The following is a 19,549-nucleotide window of genomic DNA, read 5'->3' as shown; positions in this document are numbered from 1 at the left end:
TCACAATTCTAGAACAAGAAAAGAACACTCAAAGATAATTACAAATGAGCACAAATGGTGTTCTTGAAAGCAAAATGAATATTGAAAGGAAAATTGGCTTGATTTGCACAAACTTGGTGTTTGATGCTTTCTCTCTTGTTTCTCTATGATTTCTTGTTGATCAAGGGCTTCAGAACTTGTTTAAATACACCTTGAATCACTTCTGAATGTTGGGGATGATTAGTGAAGTCAATAGAGCCGTTTAAGTGTGAAAACAATTAATTTTTCTAGGTGGAGTGTCTCATGCATCGATGCATGATCAAGGATGCATCGGTGTATTCGTGTAAAATTCAAATATTTTGACCGTTGGAACACTTGATGCATCGGTGCACCAAGTGTGCATCGATGCATGAAATGCATTCGATGTTTGAAAAATAGCCTGGTGCATCGATGCATGGCTTGTGCATCGATGCATCAAATGCATTCAATGTTTTGAAAATATTCAGAGTGCATCGATGCATGGAGAGTGCATCGGTGCATGGAATGCATTCGATGTTCAATTAATTCATCGATGCATCGATGCATGGACTGATGCATCGGTGCATGCATTTGAATAATTGATTTAAGGCTTGTTTTTGGTTCAAAATACTTTGTGAAAATTGTTTCAAAAATAGTTTTAGTACAAATCACAATTTTACACATTTAGTAAGGATTAAAATTGATCTTGAAAAACTTGGAGTAATAATTTGATATTCGGTTAATTGAATCGAATATAAATTTGTAAAATCATTTGTAAAATCTTAAAATTCATTTAACTTAATTTGTTATATCGAAATTACAAAAATGTTTTCAACAGAGTTTAAAGTCCTGAAAATCAAATCCAATATTTACATTTTATTTTACCTTTACATTTTTAATTGATTTCACTACACTCAATTTACTTTTGCCAAGATATTTTTATCCATTTTGCCAAAACATCTCTATTTGTTGCCACATTACATTATACCATCATTCCATTCCCACCTACATCTATTTCATTTTTCCATAGCATTCTCATTTGTAAATATCATTAACTATACTTAGTTACTTTAGAATAGTGCATAAACTTTACTCAAGATCTCTCCAATCCCTTTGGATACAATACTCACTCATCACTGTATTACTTGTTTGATTGTATATACTTACACATATTCTACACCCATATATAGTAGTCACAAATCGCGGATAAGTTTTTGGCGCCGTTACCGAGGATTGGCAATTAAGGATGTTGAGTTTAGTTGGTGCACCAGTTTATTTCTTTTCTTTGTACATAGTTACTTGTTTTTGTGTTTACCTTTCTCAGGTGTTACATTGTCGCATTACTCGTAAAAGACCCAAAGAACCATTATTTCATATTAAACCTGAGGCTCATATTGTTCAAAATTAGGTGAAGGATCCTGTAGTTCTAAATGCCACGAAAATTCCAAATGCTGGGAATGCTGCTTGACCACGAACTATTAGAGATCACTTAGCTCCCACCTTGGATGACCTAAAACTTGCTATTGTAGCTCCCAAGATTCAGGCAACCCAATTTGAGCTCACACCGGTTATGTTCAACATGTTGGACTTGATTGGACAATTTGGTGGTGCTCCTCATGAGGATGCAAGGCAACATGTTCGGGCATATTTAGAGGTACGTGACTCCTTTCGACAACAAAGTGTGCATGAAGATGTGCTGAAATTGAAGTTATTTCCATATTCTTTGAAAGATCACGCCAGGGCATGGCTCAAAAGATTACCTTCTGGCTCGATAAGGTCCTGGACTGACTTGTGCAAAAAAAATTTGCTACGACATAATCAACCCAATATGAACAACAATCTTAGAAATGTCATAGCATCTTTTCACCAAGGCGATGAAGAGTCTATGTATGAGTGTTGGGATCGATACAAAAGTTTGCTTCGCAAGTGCCCCAATCATGGATTCCACTATTGGACTCAAGTTGTGATGTTCTACAATGGAGTCAATGCACCTACGAGGATTATGCTAGATGCCTTGACAAATGGGACATTGCTCGATAAATCACCTGAAGAGGCTTTTAAAATTCTTGATCGAATTGCTAACCATGATTACCAATTTCCCTATTCAAGGTCAATGAAGTAACATCCCAAACTATGGGTTAGTGACTTAATTATAAAGTTTCAGAATTTGATGATTAAAGTAGAAGAATGAATTAGTTCAATGATTTATCTGAAAAATAAATCCTAAAAGTTATTAGTAATTATTAAAGGATTTTAAGGGCAAAGTGGTCATTTGACTTGGAAAGGATAAGATAATGATATATATGGGATAAGATTGAGAGATTTCTCCAGAAACTCTCTTTTCTTATTCTTCGTCCCCTCCTCCCGTATCTCCAAGCTCAAAGGTGAGTCTTCTACTTAGTTAATTATTTGTTAAGTTTAAGATTGGGTTTTGATCATTAGATGATAACTAAGCTTATGGAAAGCTTATTTTGTTCTAAAATCAAAAGATAAAGGAGATAGAGAAGATTAAAGATTAGTGGTTCTTGAATGAAATCTTGAAATATAGTTTATAATAAGAATTGAAAGTTGGATTTGACTTGTCATCAATCTAAGTAAGAGATATGAAGTAATATAATTGGATTTGAAACATGTTGCAAAATTGATGTAATTATTGAATTACATATGGAATATAAGATTTTGAGGTTTAAGATGAAATAAATGAGTATAGATTGGTTTAAGTATGTGTACTAGAGTTAAGAATGAAAAAGGGGATGAAACATGAAGGATTTAAGTCAAAATGAATGATTTTCGGGTTCAAAAAGAGGATTCTGGGCAGAGTGCATCGATGCATATTCATTGTGCATCGATGCATCAAGCTTAAAACCCAGAAATTTGTTTGAAGGTGTATCGATGAATAGGTAGTGCATCGATGCACTCTTTTAAAATAGAAACATCAAATGCAATTAGTGCATCGATTCATAAGGCATGCATCGATGCATCCCAATAATAATATAACTTCGAATGTATTTTATGCACTGATGCATCAGTAGTGCATCGATGCATACCCTTATTGAAAGAAGAAATTGACATTTATCTTAATCTAAAGAGTGGACCATTAGAGTATATTAGTTATAATACTAATATAGATCTATGTATGATTATGTAGATATAGAACGTGATCCCGTTCTGAATCAATTGAAGGATTAGAATCGAATCAAAGCAAAGCTAAGGTGAGTGCACATTATTTAGTATATGATGTTAAATGGAAAATAAGACTTATGATAAGTCTATTTCTAATAGTAAAATGCATGAATTCATAGAGGTATGTGTTTGTTATGATTTATATGTGTGCATGAGTATATGTGTTATTGATATGATTCTATGATCATAGGATGTAAACTATGTGATAAGTGAAAAGTTACATATAGGTGATAAATGAATGATATGAAAAGTGAGATAAACAAAGTATGGTTGATATACGGTAATATAAGAATAGCTCATAGGTTATATGATAAAGATGGAACCATATAGGAACATTAGTTGAGTACTTGATAATAAGTCATAAGGTTATATGCATAGGTAATATAAGTTATAAGATGAGAATATATATGAATATCAAATAAGTTATGAGATAAGTTATATGAAATTGATATATAGGCTAAATGAAAGTATACACATGAATAAATATATAAGTTTATATGTTATTTTATATGCTATGGGATATAACCATGAACATATGTGATGTGATATATGTTATGAGAAATGACCCATGTGACTAAGTGTGAATTGATATAAGTATGTGATATGAAGTTATGGGTATATGTATCATATGTTATTATAGGTGATATAATATATATGAGTTTATGCGATATAAAAGTGTATATGTGAAATAACATGATAGGTGATAAAACCATGAGCCTATATGATTATGTGTTATATGTTACATGATATGACATGCAAGTTACATGAACAAATGAGAAATGATATAAGTCATATGAAACGATCTACGTGAATACATGCACTTGTGATACATGTGATATGATATGAGATATATGGTTACACATACATGTGGTATGTGACAGAAGAGAAATAACAAGTGATATGAAATGTTATAAATGATAATGCCCATATTTTGTGATATGAGAGCTAGGGGTATAGTTGGCATGCAAAGAGTCGAGGGTATACCTATGTTCTACGGAACATATGAACAGAATTACCTATGTCTTTCGAGACATATGGACAATATACCTATGTTCTAAGGAACATATAGACAGTTTACCTAGGTTCTTCGGAACCTATGGATAGTTGCCAAGGATCTTTATGACCTCTGGATAGTTACCGAGGATCTTTATGAACTCTGGATAGGTCCTTCGGGACATATATGTATTCTTTGGAACATGTTTGAAGTCTGGTGAGACACATACTTGATCCTTGGCATATGTATATGATTCTTAAGGAATGATATGTGGTTCTTCGGGACATTTATATGAGCTTTGGTGACAGCATATGTGTGCACAACCTCAATGTACTCACATACCTTAAGTTCTCACTAGTGTACATGGGCTAATAAAGAGATTAAACAAACATACTGAATGTGATATGTATACGATGGATTTATAAATGGTTATCAAAAGTAAGTGGTTTGAAATGTGTTACATGAACCATATGATGTTATATGTGTTTCTTAATGATAATGATAGATATTATGATAATGATGGTATATGTTTATGTATGATTTATGTTATATGAAATATTATATGTTTTATATGCCTCACTAAGTCATCGACTTAGCGTGTGATTGTTTCACACGTAGGTTTGGAAAGCAAAAAGAGAAGTAAAGAGGAACAAGACAAGTCAGTTCTCCTTACCTAATGTCAGATCAGAAGAGAGGTGAATAATATGTATATTTGTTTTTATATAAAGTTCTAGTTGGCATGTAATAAAAAGAATATATTGAATAAGCTCTTAATAGTTTTGTAAATGTTTTGAATAAGTTAAATGTTATAACAGTTTTTAAAATTACTCACTATTTTATACGAATAAAGGTTTGAAAAGTCAATGCGACACTTCGGACTCGTATCCGGGTTGGATACGGGTTGGGGTGTTACATTTAATGGTATCAGAGCTACGGTTTAGCCGATTCTAGGCTAAAAACGAAATCAAAAGTGTTTAAAAAATGTACATGCCAACACAATGTGAAAAAAAAATCTGATATGATAGGGTAAGGAGTGTGATATCTTGTTAATAGAGTTAAATTGTTATGTTATATAAGATAAGTGAATACTGAGAATGATTTATGAGATATATATATATATATATATGTTTATATGATATGATAGGTGATATGTGAACATATGCAAATGACATGTTATATGATATGAATTGGATGAACATATGCACACGTGATATGTGATAGAAGAAATGATATGAGAGTTTCTAAAGTGAAATACAAGACGATAGACCTGAAGGTAATAGCATTCACCTACCCTGGCCAGGCAGGGAGAAGAGCGAAAACCTCAGGGAATGTCTATATAAGATTAGAGAATGATTCAGGATGTTGAATGATATTCCGATGTGTTTTCAATTGTATACTTCGTTAACTCATAGAATGAATGTATCGAAATAGTTAAAAGAGTTATGAGCACCCGAGCTCAAGGGTGAATTTGAGGAAGGCTCTGTTGTTACAGACCTTTGGATAAATGATATGAAGATAATGCTAGAAGATGTTCATTTCTCCATAGTGGAGAAATTAAATTGAGAAGTTTGTTATTATGTGGATAAGATGGAATATGGTGAACGAGTGTCACCATAAGAACGTTAAAAGATTAAATGAATTAGTGAGAATTTGTAAAAGAGTTCAAGGATAAGTGCATCAGTGATAAGTGTATAAGGTATATGAAGCCAAAGCTTATGAGTTTGAAACGAAGGGATAATATTGGGTATAAGCAAGAGTGTGGATATGATTAAGAGAATTGGTGCTTCATAGAGTTCAGTACCATCAAAGAGAGTCAGACAGACTCAATTAGTATGGTCTGGTACTAAAAGATTAAACAATGATTTAATTGATAATAAACCAAGGTTAAAGACAACCTTTGTGAATTAGATTAAAAGTTCTGTTAGAGTTATGAAAATTGAAGCGGGAAAAATATTATAAAGGGGTGAGATGAGTATTGAGATTTGGTAATTGTTGAAATAATTCCAATTGCAAAGAATGTATATGAATGGTTAGATGAAGGTTTTTGCTTTAGATTAGAAGAATCGATGTTGATTAACAGAGTTATGAAGTTGGAGTATATTAAGTTAAAGGATTAGAAGTTGATGAAGGAAAATACAATTATAAGAGATAGTAAAGAATGAGGTTATGTATAAGTGAAGTTGGTTATTAACGTTATAAAGAGGTGATAAAGATATGATATGTATATAAGAAGATTTTGATAATAAAAGGATAAATGGATAAAGAAATGAAAAGATGGTGTTTAAATGATTAAATATGATAAAGGGTTATAAGGAAGTGCAGATTGTAAGTTTGATTAGAAGTAAGAAAAGTATGTAAGGTTATATGAAGAGATTATGTGTATCGTAATACAGACAAGGATGAAAGAATGAGTAAAAGTTTGGATTGTGGTGAATTAATTAGAAAATGAGGAAAGAAATCAATTGATTGATTTTTGATTTTGAGTGATAAGAATTGATGTTACTGTCTACAGGATAAGTAACATTATATGAATTTTAGAAAGGTCAAAGAAAAAATGCATAATCGAATGAGAGAAAAGACAACAATGGATTGATATTACTGGTTATTGTTTATATGATAAGCAACAAAAGATGAATGTATAACGAAAAAGATAGTTGGAAAACTAAAGGATTGAAAAGTAAGTGTCCGATGATGACAAGAAAGAATAAGTCAGGGAAGCAACATAAGAACATTAGAAGATATGTTCTTATCAAGATGTGCAGTGAAAATTCGAGGACGAATTTTCTTATAAGGAGGGGAGAGTTGTAACATCCCAAACTATGGGTTAGTGACTTAATTGTAAAGTTTCAGAATTTGATGATTAAAGTAGAAGAATGAATTAGTTCAATGATTTATCTGAAAATAAATACTAAAAGTTGTTAGTAATTATTAAAGGATTTTAAGGGCAAAGTGGTCATTTAACTTGGAAAGGATAAGATAATGATATATATGGGATAAGATTGAGATATTTCTCCATAAACTCTCTTTTCTTCTTCTTCTTCTTCCTCTCCTCCCATATCTCCAAGCTCAAAGGTGAGTCTTCTACTTAGTTAATTATTTGTTAAGTTTAAGATTGGGTTTTGATCATTAGATGATAACTAAGCTTATAGAAAGATTATGTTGTCCTAAAATCAAAAGATAAAGGAGATAGAGAATATTAAAGATTAGTGGTTCTTGAATGAAATCTTGAAATAGAGTTTATAATAAGAATTGAAAGTTGTATTTGACTTGTCATCAATCTAAGTAAGAGATATGAAGTAATATAATTGGATTTGAAACATGTTGCAAAATTGATGTAATTGTTGAATTACATATGGAATATAGGATTTTAAGGTTTAAGATGAAATAAATGAGTATAGATTGGTTTAAGTATGTGTACTAGAGTTAAGAATGAAAAAGGGGATGAAACATGAAGGATTTAAACCAAAATGAATGATTTTCGGGTTCAAAAAGAGGATTCTGGGCAGAGTGCATCGATGCATATTCATTGTGCATCGATGCATCAAGGTTAAAACCCAGAAATTTGTTTGAAGGTGCATCGATGCACAGGTAGTGCATCGATGCACTCTTTTAAAATAAAAACATCGAATGCAATTAGTGCATCGATGCATAAGGCATGCATCGATGCATCCCAATAATAATACAACTTCGAATGTATTTTATGCACCGATGCATCAGTAGTGCATCGATGCATACCCTTATTGAAAGAAGAAATTGACATTTATCTTAATCTAAAGAGTGGACCATTAGAGTATATTAGTTATAATACTAATATAGATCTATGTATGATTATGTAGATATAGAACGTGATCCCGTTCTGAATCAATTGAAGGATTAGAATCGAATCAAAGCAAAGCTAAGGTGAGTGCATATTATTTAGTATATGATGTTAAATGGAAAATAAGACTTATGATAAGTCTATTTCCAATAGTAAAATGCATGAATTCATAGAGGTATGTGTTTGTTATGATTTATATGTGTGCATGAGTATATGTGTTATTGATATGATTCTATGATCGTAGGATATAAACTATGTGATAAGTGAAAAGTGACATATAGGTGATAAATGAATGATATGAAAAGTGAGATAAACAAAGTATGGTTGATATAGGGTAATATAAGAATAGCTCATAGGTTATATGATAAAGATGGAACCATATAGGAACATTAGTTGAGTACTTGATAATAAGTCATAAGGTTATATGCATAGGTAATATAAGTTATAAGATGAGAATATATATGAATATCAAATAAGTTATGAGATAAGTTATATGAAATTGATATATAGGCTAAATGAAAGTATACACATGAATAAATATATAAGTTTATATGTTATTTATATGCTATGGGATATAACCATGAACATATGTGATGTGATATATGTTATGAGAAATGACCCATGTGACTAAGTGTGAATTGATATAAGTATGTGATATGAAGTTATGGGTATATGTATCATATGTTATTATAGGTGATATAATATATATGAGTTTATGCGATATAAAAGTGTATATGTGAAATAACATGATAGGTGATAAAACCGCGAGCCTATATGATTGTGTTATATGTTACATGATATGACATGCAAGTTACATGAACAAATGAGAAATGATATAAGTCATATGAAACAATCTACGTGAATACATGCACTTGTGATACATGTGATATGATATGAGATATATGGTTACACATACATGTGGTATGTGACAGAAGAGAAATAACAAGTGATATGAAATGTTATAAATGATAATGCCCATGTTATGTGATATGAGAGCTAGGGGTATAGTTGGCATGCCAAGAGTCGAGGGTATACCTATGTTCTACGGAACATATGGACATAATTACCTATGTCTTTCGAGACATATGGACAACATACCTATGTTCTAAGGAACATATGGACAGTTTACCTAGGTTCTTTGGAACCTATGGACAGTTGCCAAGGATCTTTATGACCTATGGATAGTTACCGAGGATCTTTATGACCTCTAGATAGGTCCTTCGGGACATATATGTATTCTTTGGAAAATGTGTGAAGTCTGGTGAGACACATACTTGATCCTTGGCATATGTATATGATTCTTAAGGAATGATATGTGGTCCTTCGGGACATTTATATGAGCTGTGGTGACAGCATATGTGTGCACAACCTCAATGTACTCACATACCTTAAGTTCTCACTATTGTACATGGGCTAATAAAGAGATTAAACAAACATTTATAAATGGTTATCAAAAGTAAGTGGTTTGAAATGTGTTACATGAACCATATGATGTTATATGTGTTTCTTAATGATAATGATAGAGATTATGATAATGATGGTATATGTTTATGTATGATTTATGTTATATGAAATATTATATGTTTTATATGCCTCACTAAGTCATCAACTTAGCGTGTGATTGTTTCACACGTAGGTTTGGAAAGTGAAAAAAGAAGTAAAGGGAAACAAGGCAGGTCAGTTCTCCTTACCGAATGTCAGATCAGAAGAGATGTGAATAATATGTATATTTTTTATATAAAGTTCTAGTTGGCATGTAATCAAAAGAATATATTGAATAAGCTCTGAATAGTTTTGTAAATGTTTTGAATAAGTTGAATGTTATAAAAGTTTTTAAAATTACTCACTATTTTATACGAATAAATGTTTGAAAAGTCAATGCGACACTTCGAACTCGTATCCGGGTTGGATACGGGTTGGGGGTGTTTCAAATGATGATGCTAGATGCCTCGACAAATGCATCCAACTCAGCATGTCTATTATGCCATGGAAATCACAATGAGAGCGAGTGTTCGACCAATCTAGAGTCCATCAACTATGTAGAGAACTATAATCTAGGCAACAACAATCTATATTCTAACAATCCTGGATGATGTCAGCGTCCAAACTTCTCTTGGGGAAATCAAGGAACCAGTAATGCTAGTCAGCAGAACTTTAGTGACTCCAAGGGTTTAAAAACGAATATGTCATGGCATAATTCTAACATGGGAGTGTCATCTTCATCCAACACATGTTCTTTGGAGGCCACAATACAAGATTTTATAGAAACCACGAAGACCATGCTACATATACGACCTCTATAAAAAGCCAAGAAGCTTTGCTTCAAAGTCGCTGCTCGTCTTTAAGGGCCTTGGAGGGTCAGGTTGGTCAAATTGTCACGACATTACAGTCTCGCCCACATGACAGTCTTCCTAGTGATACTGAAGTGACTAGGGCTCAAGACAGCGAGCATTATGGTATATTCACCTTAAGTAGTGGCATCAAAATCTACAAAGATGCTAAGTTTGGGGGGACACTCGAAGAGCCCGATCACGAGATTGTGTACGAAGATCAGAAGGTGCAAGAAGATTCTCATTCATTGGAAACCAAGGATGAGGGTTCTAAGAGTGCAACCAATGAAGATAAGAAAAATTTTGCCACGGCAAAAGAAAAGCCCCTATCAGTAGGAGTTGATGACCAAAGGAAAACTACAGAATTTTGCCTCAACAAATTTTTATGCACTGATAATCACTTAAAGCTTGATGAAGAAGACGAAGAGGAGCTCGATGATATTCAAAAGGAGATGAGTCAGTCTAGCTCACCCATAGCTAGACCAGGTATGAAATTTGAACCTTTGGATTCTATTGAATTTACTCATCCCAAACCCCAAGTAACTGCCCATCTGTCTAGACTAGAAATTATAAAAGAATTAAGGAATGGAATAGAGATTAAGGAAAAATTCCCTAATGAGAAATTATTATTTGCCGTGACAATATTGTGGTATGCTAACATTGTCAATTTTCTCATTAGTGTTGTTTTGCTTCCTTACTTGAATAGCATAGGAAAGAACAAGGGCATACATGATGGTGGTTACTGTCATAGGGATAACTTTGACCTCTTCAACAAATTTGCTTCCCAAATGATTACAAGTTGCCATGGGCAAAAAGGAACAAAAAGAGATCTCACTCTACTACCATTCAGCTTCAGGCAAAGAGCACTTTGAAGAAGAGATGACCACTGAAAAGGTCCTACAATTCAGATGTAAAAGACACAAAATGCCAGGGCAAAATACTTTGAAGGTGGAACTGTTATATATGTGGGGTATTTTGGTCTATACTGGTGCTCCGATCGAACGCGACAAATTTGCACTCCTCTTGCACGATATCGAGACTTGCCAAGCATCTTGAAGATGCTATTACATTTTGGATTTACTCCTGTGCATAAATAAATGTTTATTTTGTTACTGTTTTTATTCAGTTTCCTTTTAATTGAATATTTTATTTTTTTTTTTTGCAAGGTTAGGGTCCATCCAAATTTCAATCGTACCAGCATCAGATTCTGAACACTCCATCCCCACACAATTTCAAAAGCGCACACGTCGCATGACCGCCGCACCACCACAAGCATGAAGTCAATGTACCTTGCATTGCATTGAATTTCATAGCATGTAATTTAGATTTTCCTTAGTTTTTATTTAGCATTCAGGATAATGCTTCTCTCAAGTTTGGGGGAAGTAGGGTTCTTAAATCATTGGATGATAGTATTAGTAGAATGAATATGCCATGACATTAGTAAGTGGTTGAATTGGTTTTCTGGAATAAATTAAGGATGCCCGATGATGATGAATTCTTGATGGCTAGGATTGAATGTATGTGATTGTTGAGGATGATAGAACCAACTCTAGGAGTTGCTTCTTTGAAACCTTTGAATACACGATTGTGTGTTTTTCATGCTTAAGGAACTTAGAAATTTTTTATAAGAGCACTCTTGCATGTCTTGTCATAAACGATGAAAACCCACTTTGTAAAAAAAATAAAAAAAAAATGAAGTTGTAAATAAATGTTTCAGCATATCTGTACAGGGACACCCTGCTATGCCATGGCATTGCCTGGAAACTGCATTTAAATAAATGGAAACTATGGTATATGAGTGAATGAAAGTAGTCACAAGATGACTCTACTTGACTAGCTCGCGGTGGAAGGTATGCTCCCTTTCACCTAGAGTGTGAGATGGTAGGTGTGATGGGCTGAATCCCCTCGTAGCAGTGTTAAGAAAAAGGAAAAGAAAACAATGTGGGAATAAAAATTGTAAATGTTGTGGCAAAACAAGAAAATTTGCTTAGAAAATTTTTAGGTTTGTTAAGTATGGACTGGATACAAACACGCACACACCCACACAAAGAATCTTGCCCTAGGGGACAATACTTGATTTCTCAAACTAGTCTAGCATATTACAGCGAATTGTGCTGAGGGCTGAAATTTTATCCCATACAACTATTCTTCTTCTGAACTTGCCATGGTATTTTTATTTTGCTTAATGTTATCAATTGCTTGAGGACAAGCAATAGCTTAGTTTGGGGGTGTGATAACTCCGTAAAAAGGTCATATTTGAGACATTTTCACTTAAGTTATTAACTGTCTAAAAGCCCATTTATGATCATATAGATGCATTTAGGAGCATATAGTTGCATGTGGTGGAATGTTGTTTGCCGCAGTATTTTATTTTATAATCAATGTTGTTTTATGGGGAAGGTGTTTTGTTTAATGATATGCATGATTTGGGAGCAAGGATAAGCAAAAGGGAATTACCATGACATGATAAGACTACTGAGCAAAATGTGATTGCCGCGACAACTCAGATGGCATTTCTGGGAAGAAAAAGTCAAAGAATATATTTTTAGTAAGAGTCAACTGTCATTGACTATGCGTGATTTCTGCAATCAGCCATAAATGAGGGGCCAATTACCATCTTTGCACCGACTCTCACATAAAATGAATGAACTTTAGGGTACTAGTGTAATTTTAACACAAAACCCTAGGTTCATTCTCCCCTATAAATAAGAGATGAAGCCTGACTTTTTTAGGAGACTTTGAACTTTTGACAAGCCGCAAAGAGCCTAAAAATTTGGAGAAAAAGTTTTCCACCAATCCTATTTGTTGCGGAATTCCTCTTTCGACAATCTAGAGGGAGTGGCGTTCTAGGCGTTCGAGAGGAGCTGGTTCGCTGGCACAGTTCGTGGTGACCGAGGGAAGCTCTGGCAGTGCACGTCGAAGGTTTTTCCTCCTTCCCTTTGCTCTTTGCTTTTATATTTTATCATTTGGGTTGTAAGGAACACGTTAACTTGCTTTGTGCTTGCTTATTTTGAACCCCACCATGAACTAATCCTATTTGGTGGGAGTTTATTTTGGATATTTAAGATTTGCTTTAATGAATGGTTGTTTTTCTATGTTATAATCTGTTTTGTTTATGGATCTTAATGCCTTAAGGTTGTAGGAGCTATGAGAGTAGCCATTCCTTAGGTGATTACTTAGTGTTCGATAGAATGTCTAAGTAGCACATCCTTAGTGTTCAAGAGAAACTAGGGAGGAACCACATAAGCAAAGGGTTCTAGATAGTAACTAGGCCTAATCTACCTTAGAGATAAGGCTAGGATTTCATTCGACTAAAAAGAGTTATGCATGAGTGATAGGTTAGATGTTAATGCTGCCGTAAAAAAATATTGTCGAGATATATCATGTTATCTGGACCAATAAGATCATTGCAGGGGTTTACGCCAACTTATTTTGCCAAGGCATCTTTAATCTGTCGAGTCCCTTACTAGAGATAGCATAGGGCACCCTAGTAGACTTGTCGGGAAGATAAGGCATAGAAGTAAGATCATTCTGAGAAGTAGAATTAGATTTTCCTAAGTGACTCCTATCACTCAGTCCCATAGTAGCTTGTCGTGTGAGGAGTTTAAAGTCCTGAAAATCAAATCCAGTATTTACATTTTGTTTTGCCTTTACATTTTCAATTGATTTCACTACACTCAATCTACTTTTGCCAAGACATTTTTATCCATTTTGCCACAACGTCTCCATTTGCTGCCACATTACATTATACCATCATTTCATTCCCACCTACATCTATTTCATTTTGCCATAGCATTCTCATTTGTAAATATCATTAACTATACTTAGTTACTTTAGAATAGTGCATAAACTTTACTCAAGATCTCTCCAATCCATGTGGATACGATACTCACTCATCACTGTATTACTTGTTCGATTGTGTATACTTGCACATATTCTGACAACAATGCATGATGTTATATGTTTTTTCTTTGTGAAATATATTATGGTATTTGTATTTATATGATGTTTTACAAAAGTTAAGTGTAAGATTATATGTTTTAAATGGTTTAAATATTTTATTACGCACTTTATTGCCTCACTAAGTCAAAGACTAATTCAACATTTTTTATTACACGTTGGTTCAGAGAAGCTGGAAGAACACAGCTAGGACAAGTGAAGACAACATACCTCTACCAAAGATCATATCAGAAACGATTTAAGTTGTATGCTATTTTGTTGTATTGAATTTTTTTGGCATGTAATTAGATGTTTAAATCCCATATGCTCTGATTAGATTTTTTTAAAATACTTGATTGTATTTATGTAAATTATTAAGTTTTTTTAATTTGAGTTTGAATTTCTGTAACTATTTTTATTTAAGGGTCCACTATTTTGATATAAATAAATGATTAAATTTTCAACTACTTTTTAAAATATCAATGATTTGAAAAGTCAATGTGACACATTGGATTCGGATCCGGGTCAGATACGGGTTGGGGGTGTTACACGACAAGCTTAAGAAATTGAACTGACATACCCATGAACATAATTATAATATGTATCATTGAGTTGTTCCTCTAAATCAATTGGTTAAATGCCCCGGATTTATAAATAGATTTAGCTATCCAGTTAAAGGCAATTATAATATATATATACACACACACACACAATAAAGCTGAATTCAGCTAGCCAAACAATGACAAATTAAATCAAATTTATTAAATAAGGGGTTTTAATAAAATGGACTAAAAAAGTCGAGGAACACCTGTTATAGTCGACCTCACACAAGCACTCAAGAATTTTATAGTTAGATTGATATTTTCAACATTGCCTCTACTAAAGGAGTTTGCAAAACTTAAACAAATGATAGATTTCAGAGAACTGAAATGGGAAGTGTTCCAAAAAGTCTAGCAGTTGAGGGTACTAATTGCTTTATTTTTTCTGCTTCCAGTTAATATGTTAAGTCGAGAAACAGGGGCATGTCCCAAGATTCACATGGGAATATAAACAAATAAGGATATCTCGATAATTGAAACCTTAGAAAATATGAAGCCAACCTGAAGTTAACCCACCAATTCTGACACTTGTCAAAGGAGTATAATTGTGAAAATTTAAATAATGATTGCTTTTTTTTATATTATGTGAACTCATGTTTATGACTTGCTTCAATTGTGAGTCTGAATTAAGGGGTAATACTTTACAAAATTCTTTTATTCTTTTACTTCTAAAATAAAAGAAAGGAGAAAAATATTTTGAAACAGGACAATCACAAGTGAACAAGATCCTTGAAGCTAGTGAGTCTTATTCTGCCTCTATTGGAGAAAGAATAAATGATGCCAGAATAATGAAGCATTCCATAATCCATAGCAAATAGTCCGAGAAATCAAAAAGACTGAGGGATAGGACTTGTAACACTTCCTTGTGACATCATCAATAACCGAACAAGAAGCAGACGACCGCATTAATAAAAAGAGAGCAAGTATTGTTTTGAGATTTTTCAGTATCTCAAGTCATAAAAAATGTTCAGGGCATTCATGTACTAAATATATTGATCACTTGTTTGAGCAAGTTTAAAATAAGAAGTTTTGATAATGATGTCTCAAAAGCTTCATGAGTACCCATATTGGGGGCATAACCAAACACCTAGATAATTTTGAGATGATAATTTTCGATTCTAGAAGACATCTGAAGCTAAGGGAGGATTCAAGTTGAAAACCTGAAAGGGTAACTCAAATATTAAATTAAGCAACTACGACATAAGTGACGATCTTACGAATCTCTTGATGAAGTATCCCACATCCCCAAATGTGCTCCCAATAGTTTAGAACTGGTGAGTATCTCTAGAAAATGAACATAACAATCACTTCCTCAAGTCAGTGGTCACTAAAAAACCAGATGAGCTATAATAAAAGGTCAACCTAAGAGACCCTACCTTTCTAAAATCAACTCACACCTTAAATTTGTCACTAATATTGACACTTGTCAAAGGGTTATAATGCTTGAAGAGTCAAAAGAGCAATTGATTTGTTTGATACTCAAAGAAATCTTGTTTTATAATTTGTTTCAATTGCGAGTCATTGCATGGGGCACCAGTTTTCAAAAATTCTTCATCAAACGTTTTCATATTTTGAAAAATTGAAAGAGAAAGAAAAACTTTCTCAAACAGGACAATCTCTCGAGAATGAAGGAGATCTTTGAAGAAGTTGAGATTTGTTCTACCTCAAGAGCCAAGGCGAGAAAAATAAAAGGCATAGGAAAAATGAAGACATTCTTCGTTTTCTTTTGAAGCAATGAAGTTTGAAATTGTTGAAAACATTTTGATGTTTCGATATAACAAATTAAGTTTAAATGAATTTTAATATTTTACAAATGATTTTCTAAGTACATTCGCTTTAATTAATCGACTATCAGATTATTACTCAAAGTCTTTCAAGTTCAAATTCAAACCTTACTAAATGTGTAAAATTGTGTTTTATACTTAAACTATTTTTGAAACAATTTTCACAAAGTATTTTGAACCAAAATCAAGCCTAAAATCAAATTTCCAAAATGATGCACCGATGCACCAATCCATGCATCGATGCACCAATTAATTTTTCAAACATCAAATGCATTTTATACATCGATGCACATACCATGCATCGATGCACTTAGGCTTTTTCAAAACATCGAATGCATTTTATGCATCGATGCACTCTTAGTGCATCGATGCACTGAGAGTCCAACGGTCAAAATATTTGAATTTTACACTGATGCACCTAGGGTATGCATCGATGCACTGACGCTCCCAACTGCTTTAATTAATTGTTTTCACACTTAAACGGCTCTATTGACTCCACTAATCATCCCAACGTTTAGAATCATCCCCAACGTTCAGAATCATTTGAAGGTGTATTTAAACAAGCTTAGAAGCCATTGATCAATAACAAGAAACAACAAGCAACTAGAATCAAGAGAGAATCAAAGAGAAAGCATCAAACCTCAAGTTTGAGCATTTCAAGTCTATTTTTCATTCAATATTCATTTTGCTTTCAAGAACAGTACTTGTACTCAATTGTATTCATTTTTTAGTGTTCTTTATTTGTTCTAGAATTGTGCAAACAATCTACCTTGTGAGGATTTCCTTGTAAGTTTGCAAATTTGTAATCTTCTCTTTGAGAAAGAGTGTTCTCAAGAATTGGGGTATATTCTTGAGGGAGTTGTAAGGTTATCTCTTTGGCCTCAAAAGAAAGAACAAATTAGTGAATTTGTTGGAAAATCCTTAGTGTGGATAGCTAAGGTAGTGGACTTAGACTTTGGTTGATAAAGTCGAACCACTCTAAATCGTTGTGCAATTTCTTTCAATTTTCTGCAAAAGCTTTCACCAAAATTTTAATTGCTAATTCACCACCCTCTTGGCCGATTCCATCGATCGATTAACTCAAAAATTGGTATCAGAGCCTTACTCATTTGAAGGTTTAATCACCTCTTGAGTCGATTCAGGAAGAGTTACATCGATTATCAAGTCATCAATGGCCTCTACTTCAAATGTCGACTCCAGTCTCGATTCGATGCCCGTCAACAAGCCTCCTTTCTTCAATGGAGCTAACTATTCCTATTGGAAGAATAGGATAATGTATTTCATTCAAGCAAGTGACATGAGAGCATGGAATGTTGTAGAAGACAGATATATCAAGCCTCTCACTCATCCAAGATTGTGGAGTGAATGAGAGACAAGAATGTTCCAGCTCAACTTCAAAGCAATCCATATCATATTTTATGCTCTTAGACCAGATGAATATGGAAGAGTTTCATCTTGTACAACCGTCAAAGAAATATGGGATAAACTACAAGTCACTCATGAAGGCACCGACGAGGTAAAAAATCTAAAATTAGTCTTCTAACACATAGCTATGAAAATTTCAGGATGAAACCAAATGAAGATATCAAAGCTATGACGGATAGATTCTCAACAATTGTCAATGGTCTCAAATCATATGGAGAGATCATTCCAAACGAAAAGCTTGTGAGGAAGTTAGTTTACTCACTTCCAAAATCATGACAATCCAAGAAGACTACAATCATCGAGGCTAAGAACCTAAAGTCCTTAACTCTTGAAGAGCTAATCGGTTCCCTCCTCACTCATGAAATGATGCTTGAATATGAGGTGGACCTCGATAAGATTGACGAGACACCAAAGGATAAGGAGAAGAAGAAAAACATTGGTGTTGCTCTCAAATCCACAAAAGATGAGAGTGATTCGGATGAAGATGACGATGACGAGGAAATGGCATTGTTTGTCAAACGGTTCAGAAAAATGATGAGACCTTACCGAGGAAGAAAATTCAAACGAAATGAAGGCCTCAAAAATGAGCCAAAAGAGAAGGACCCTATCATTTACTATGAATGCAAAAAGCCAGGGCATGTCAAATATGATTGCCCACAATTAAAAAGAAAGGGTCAATCAAATAATAAGGCTCATGTGGCTATATGGAGCGATGAAGAGGGTTCCGATGAAGAGGAACAAGAAGTAGCAAACTTGTGCTTGATGGCATTTAGGGAAGATTCTAAGGTAACCTCTAACTCATCTGAATTTGATGATTTATCTTATGATGAGCTATTAGAGGAATATAATGGGTTGACTTCGGATTATGAGAAATTATTTTTAAAATATAAAAATGTTGTTTCAAAATTGAAAAATGAAAATAAACTCATATCCAAAACCAACAACGATCTTGAAAGTAAAATCAAAGATTTGCGAACAAAACGTTTTGAAAATGGAGAAAATTCAAAATCCAACTTTGTTATAAAAAGTTTTAAAAACTACAATCATAGAGGTCCCCGAAGAACCTCTAATGGAAAAATCATTAGAAGTATATGGGTTCCTAAAGGACTCATTACTACTAAAGATAAAGATATCATACACAAATGGATACCTAAGGGGACTAGGATTTTGGAAACTAACGAATATGGACCCAGAAGAATTTGGGTACCAAAAATTAGAAATTAATCTATGTTTGTAGGAAAATGAGCATTGCTACAAGGCACGGGAAACAAATTCAAATTCATGATACCTTGATAGTGGATGCTCAAGACACATGACCGGAGACAAAAATCGGTTCACAGAGCTTAACGCCAAAAATGGAGGAGAAGTGACTTTTGGTGATAATTAAAAAGGTCACATCGAAGGTATAGGTACTATAGGTAATACCTCTTCTATACAAATTAAAAATGTTTTATATGTGAATGGATTAAAGTATAATCTCT

At 33.5% G+C, this 19,549-nt stretch overlaps 1 non-coding gene across 1 annotated transcript; it reads right to left on the bottom strand.

Annotated features, from left to right (window-relative positions):
• Positions 1–1,834: 1,834 nt before the first annotated feature.
• LOC120120444 lies at positions 1,835–1,941 on the bottom strand. Its single transcript, XR_005515903.1, has one exon. It is a non-coding gene; the product is annotated as a small nucleolar RNA R71 (small nucleolar RNA).
• Between the last annotated feature and the right edge of the window lie 17,608 nt (positions 1,942–19,549).

The sequence above is a fragment of the Hibiscus syriacus genome, unplaced genomic scaffold (genome assembly GCF_006381635.1).
Source record: "Hibiscus syriacus cultivar Baekdansim isolate YM2019G1 unplaced genomic scaffold, ASM638163v2 tig00110338_pilon, whole genome shotgun sequence".
Taxonomy (NCBI): Eukaryota; Viridiplantae; Streptophyta; class Magnoliopsida; order Malvales; family Malvaceae; genus Hibiscus; species Hibiscus syriacus.
Note: the sequence above shows the minus strand (reverse complement) of the source record. Positions and strands in the feature narration are given on the sequence as shown.